This window comes from Lontra canadensis, unplaced genomic scaffold (genome assembly GCF_010015895.1).
Source record: "Lontra canadensis isolate GAN:19392208 unplaced genomic scaffold, GSC_riverotter_1.0 scaffold19, whole genome shotgun sequence".
Classification (NCBI taxonomy): domain Eukaryota; kingdom Metazoa; phylum Chordata; class Mammalia; order Carnivora; family Mustelidae; genus Lontra; species Lontra canadensis.
Genome location: NW_022631013.1, coordinates 18,867,349 through 18,873,348, shown reverse-complemented (window position 1 = coordinate 18,873,348; position 6,000 = coordinate 18,867,349). Strand labels below are relative to the sequence as shown.

Here is a 6,000-nt window from a genome sequence, read left to right as displayed (position 1 = left end):
GCTCAATAAAGGTAGTAAGTCCATAAGCTATAACATCCTTAGAAAACACTGTTCATCCATTTTCCATATTAAATTGATAATCGTGGTATTCTTTCTCCTTCATTAATATTTGCCTTAATAACAAATCATTTTAATAGATATGATGGTTAAATATAAAAATAGATGTCTTAGTCTATGCACTATGAATATAATTCTACCCTTTCACTTAGATGGTGAAATATCTAACTTTCAGTCAAAATTTATCTACTGCTGGTAGCTTTTAATCATTAGATCATGATATATGTTGAATGTAAGTAAAAATTAAGGTGTGACATGCAGTTAATGGTACTTCTCTAATAAATAATACAGCATCTTTTCTACAGCGAAGCACTAAGGAAAGAAATGCAGAGCTGAGGGACAGGGAGGGCACTGAAAGATTCAGTAAGGATGAAAGGGATTTTTCTGTTTTCCCATACACAAGAGAATGGAAAGAAATACAGAAAAGATTTATGGACAAAGAAACTGAATTCCTTTCCTGCTGATTTGAAAAAGACAGCGAGAGTGTGAGTGAGGATTGTGCCTGAGTCAGAAATAGGCTAGATGAGTACTTGTAATCTGTGTTTTCCAGGATATATAATTAAGGAAAACCAGCCAAAGACATATCACCATCACCTGGAGGGGGAAAATGGAAGATAATCATTCCTCAAGCACTGAGAAGAAAAAGAAGTCCTGATCATTTGATTTTTATCTATAGATTTCTAGGAAAGATAAGACACTATAAAGAGGAATAAGTTCTCATTGAGGTTATTTTTGCCCCCCTATGGAAATAAAGTCCTAACAGATTAGATAAATGGATTCTGTGGGATAGAGTTACTTAAAATTTTTGAATGTCCAGATACACAGTTGACTTTACCTTAAATACTTATTATACAAACTTTCTGTTACTTAGAATTTTAATATGCTTTTACAAACAAACAGACAAACAAACAGCTCATTGCATTTTCAGCCCTTCCCAGAAAGGCCCAGAAAAAGGAAAAAAGAAAGCTAAGGCAACAGGAATTCCACAAAATTAATTTACTAAATCATTTATCAGAACTTTTAAGTATGATGTTGTGACCATACTTTATGGGTTAAGAGGATACCACAAACTGAAGTTATGGCTCATTCACAACCTAAGAATCGCAAATGAAAGGCAATCAAACATGACATATGTTATCAGAGACCAGGACGTCCCCCAGGTAGGAAAGCAGGGATGGTGAAGACAGAACAGGTGAACTACTGGAACCAGAATTAGGCCTTAACAAAATACTTGCTATGCCCTAACCTGCTGAGGTCTATTTTCTTGTAGTCTGCAGTTAAGCAACAGTTCTATGTTTTTCCTGGTATTCTTTCACAGCTCTTATTGCTGGTATTCAAGCTGGGATTACCAATAGGTACTAGCAAAGTTTTTGCCTTGAGGAAGCTCTCCGTAAAAACCAGATCAGATAAAAAAAAATATATTATGTGATGTGAATTTCTTTTTTCTTTTCTATTCGTGTTTCTGTTAGATTCCATCCACTAACATTTTGGTTACTAAAGAGCTTAAAACTACTCGGCTATGAACCCCTCAAATTCTCAACATCAGGAGCTTTTCTTTGCCCCTTTGAAGGATATTGCTATTAGCAGGTTTTACCTTTGACTAAGGAGTGAGATGATACTATAATTCCGCATTTTGAGTCCCGGGCCATACTTGGAATCTTCAACCATTAACAAACCAGAGAATTTCATTTTATCTAAAATTGTTTTATCTTGTACCTTTTTCTCACACTTGAAAAAAAAATTTAAAAACAAGAACAAACTGGAACTCCAAAAAAATTAGATGGCCAAATTGAACTGCTGTATTTTAGAGGGGACCACAATTTTACTGAAGTATGGTGTAAAATAAAGTTTAGAGTTTATATAACGTGTTTCAAAATGACCACAGCTATGTAATCCCCATTTAGGTCAAGATACAGAACATGAGTAGCATCCCAGAAGTATTAAAGATGGATCATACCAATATCAACCATGCTTTGATTTCTACCATCATAGATTAGTTTTGACTAATCTTGAACTTAAGTGAATTATACCAAATGTTCACTTTGATATCGGTTTCTTTCACTTAAAGTTATAACTTTAAGTTTTGAAGTTATTAATTTATGTTTTATTTGTTGCAACAGTTTTTGCCATTATATAGTATTTCAATGAATGAATATGTGAATATGCCACATTTTAATTAACCTTTTTACCAGTGAAGAACATTTGGGTATGAATTACTATAGGAAATTATTCAATTAACATTCTATTTTTTATAAGATTTTATTTATTTATTTGACAGAGATCACAAATAGGCAGAGAGGCAGATGGGAGGGGGGTCGGGAAGCAGCCTCCCTGCTGAGCTGATTGCTGGATGTGGGGCTGGATCTCAGGACCCTGGGCTCATGACCTGAGCCAAAGGCAGAGGCTTTAACCCACTGAGCCACCCAGGTGCCCCTCAATTAACATTCTTGTATAGGTCTTTTGCTGCACATATGTAATTCACACAGAGTATGCAGATGTCAGTTTTAGTTGGCTTTGATAAACAGGTTTCCCAAGTAACTGTGCATTGATCATGCCAGAACAAGATGAGAGATCAGTTGTTTTCATTTTTATGTAAACTCTACTATTCTAATATTTTTTGTACTGCACACTTTTACCAAACTTTTTAAAATAAAAGACATTTCTAAACAAACTGTACAGTTTGAATGTGTATGAGTGGATTACCAAAGGAAAAGTCTTTTAGATATGACTGAACAAAAATAGAGTAATTGTTGAACAGTAAAGAAGTATTATCAATCTTTGATGAACTTTGTAGCCAGAAATAGCCCTAGCTGAAAAGTAGGAAAAACTTCAGAGAGAAGAAGACAGCCCTGATATAAGTCACAGTGTATTCTCTTTGTCTTATAGAAAACAATGGTCAGTAAGGGATTTAACATTTCTTCATATGAAACTGAAGATAGTAATTATGGCCTTGATTGCTGTTTATAGTACAATGAGATGCACAGAAATATTATCTATAATTCTACATTTAATCTATGACAGATATAAAAAGTAGTTTCCTGTTATGTTTTTCCATGAAGCCTGACTATTGTCCTTCTAAGAAAAGACAAACAATGCCTATTCAATATTAACAATGAACATCCTTTTTTAAATTCTCAAAAGTGAGAAATAATTGAGAGAAAATTTGAATTTATCTCAAATTTACAGAAGATGAACAGATGTTAAAATAAAACTTCAATAACAGGGAAAATCCTTGATATATTAAGAAATATTAGCATTTAATATCACATTACACTTTGGCAATATATAACTAAGATTTACAAAAAATAAATCAACTATTGGTTTATAAAAAACTATTTTGTATATACACAAATATTTGTAAATATATAATTTTATTTGAAATATATATAATTGTTTTTACTTTTCTACATACAAAATTGATATATCATATAACACCTCTTATTTAAGATATGACTAAGCTGAGAAAAAAGAGAAAATCCTCCATTTTAAACAGAATATATTTATGTTCTATTTAAGGATATTATTGATGCAACATAAAAGCATAACAAGACTCTCCTTTGAGAGAACAGCAATTATGAATAGTGAGAATAGTTAAGGGTTACAGTTTTATTACAGGGGGTGCAGATTAGGTAGACAAGTCTCTGGGCTGGGCTTTGAAGCACTGACTTCTATTTGTATGTTAGAAATTATTTTATTTTGTGACCTTGAACAAGCTGCTTAAATTCACTGTCTCATAATTTTCCATAAGCATAATGAGTTTAGTAGTACTTGTTCTTCCATTCTGAAGATTGATTGCAATGCTCTTTCAGAAGAGTGATTGTATATTAATCTCATTAGTAATATTTTTCATATTTCATGTCTTCTCCATGGAATACTTACATGAAAGTAGTTCAAGAAGGCTTTTAAGGAAAGATCTAACAGTAATGTTCTTTGGTTATCATAAATGATAAGAGTTGATGTTCACCTTAGAACTTGTATAACTAATAATAGGATCAGCCATGAATGATTTAAATAGCAATTCTGCCCATTAAATTAAACAGTTCATTTCCCAAATTTTATGCTTCATAGTAATTGTTTTTCTGCCTAATCAATCCTGTCATCAACTGAGCAATTAACTTGCCCATGGATATTTTGGGTGTTGATCTGTCATGAGCATTAGGTTTCCTTCTAAAAGATTAAATATTATAGTTTTTTAAAAAACAATCTATATTTCTGCAATTATGATTCTTCATAAGGAATCAAAAACAGCAATGACCTGACCACTTATTTGGAGAGATTTCCATAAAGTAGCCTATTTAATGTTATTCTCCTTTATAAAAGAATAAAACATTGCTTCATTAATATTATACTAAGTATCAATCTTAGAATATTCTTTTTTTAAAAAGATTTTATTTATTTGACACAGAGAGAGAGAGACAGCAAGAGAGGAAACACAAGCAGAGGAGTGGGAGAGGGAGAAGCAGGCAGGCTTCCTACTGAGCAGGGAGCCCAATGCAGGGCTGGATCCCAGGACTCTGGGATCAGGACCTGAGCTGAAGGCAGATGCTTAACAACTGAGCCACCCAGGCACCCCTAATCTTAGAATATTCTTAACACAAGTTAAACATTTTGGAAGTCTCATGTATTGCTGTGAAAAAGTGTGAGGCTGAAAGATAACAACCCTGGTTGGCTACAGGTTCAGCTATAATCTTGTTCACTGTTGCTTAAATTTGAAACATCAATAGAAACAGTAATAGACTAACAATGCTTATTTCTTCGGACTCGACAATATTTATATACAAATTGTCCAAACTGGTCTAAGAGGAAAGTGTTTTCTTTACAATTCTAATTTCAAAATTTGAAGAATTATTTATGTACTAGATAGAGTCTGAAATGAAATTCAGGTCTCTTTCTTTCTTTTTTTCTTAATTTAAAGAAACTATTTAGTTTCTGTCAACCTATTTCCATTTTGTTGCCTCTGTGGAAGAGAAGCTTAAGACCACTCAGTGGTTATTCCCACCCATTCAGTGGCTAGAGCAGTGGGAGCTGCCGACCAGTCTTCAGTGGCAGGCTGAGTACTCCAGTCTTCAGTAGGGGACTGCTGAATAGACACAGAGGTTACATGCACGCCTTCAGACCTGCCTTCAGGTTGGGTAGAACGGAACTCAGGAGCTGGAGCGGTCCTTTCATCCTGAAATTCCTCCTTGGTCACAATCTTTTCAGCAGCAGCTTACTCTTCTTTTTCAAACTCTTCAGGATTTCGGGCGTGACCTCCCATGGCTGTTCATGGGAAATGGTGCCAGGCATGCTCAGAACTTCTCAGGCCTCCATCAATATCAGATCTATTGAGTGAGCTCTGTTTTTGTTGCAAGGGATAGCAATACCCACACAGCACAGTCCATGTTACACAGAGCGATGGTAGGCAGGTTAACATAAAACACCCCTATGAGAGGCCGGTGGTCAGCCCTGAGGTCAGCAACCACCAGAAGTCTTGGCTTCCAGACAGCTGCTTGGATCTGGCTAGGGAAGGTTCCAGAAGTGAAGCAGTCAGCAATGGGAGTGGCTCCAGTAGCAGCAGGAAACTTCAGCACAGCTTGCTGGCCAGTATTCTTGGATGATATGACACTGACATCAGCTGGATTTCCAATGTCAACAATGGCATGAGCTTCCAGCAGAAGCATCTCCTACGTTCTCTTTAGATTTATGATGCAGGTACCATCACTTTTCCTTTTGCAGATGCGCTGTTCCATTTGAAAGTCAAGGTTCATGCCACCTAAGTGGGTTCCTGCTGCAAGTAATTTGAGGGCATCCTCCTCCTTCATTTGCAGGACATCAAAGGCTCCCGATATTGTGGAAGGCTGTAACTTAAAATTACAACAGGAATGCAGAATGCTGTGTGGACCCCTCTCTGGGTAGCACAGAAAGTTCAGGTCTATTATGGATTTTTTGTATATTGTTAATGGT

At 35.3% G+C, this 6,000-nt stretch overlaps 1 pseudogene; it reads right to left on the bottom strand.

Moving 5' to 3' along the window:
- Positions 1–5,029: 5,029 nt before the first annotated feature.
- The window catches only part of LOC116869570, a 40,817-nt pseudogene continuing 39,846 nt past the window's right edge, over positions 5,030–6,000 (bottom strand).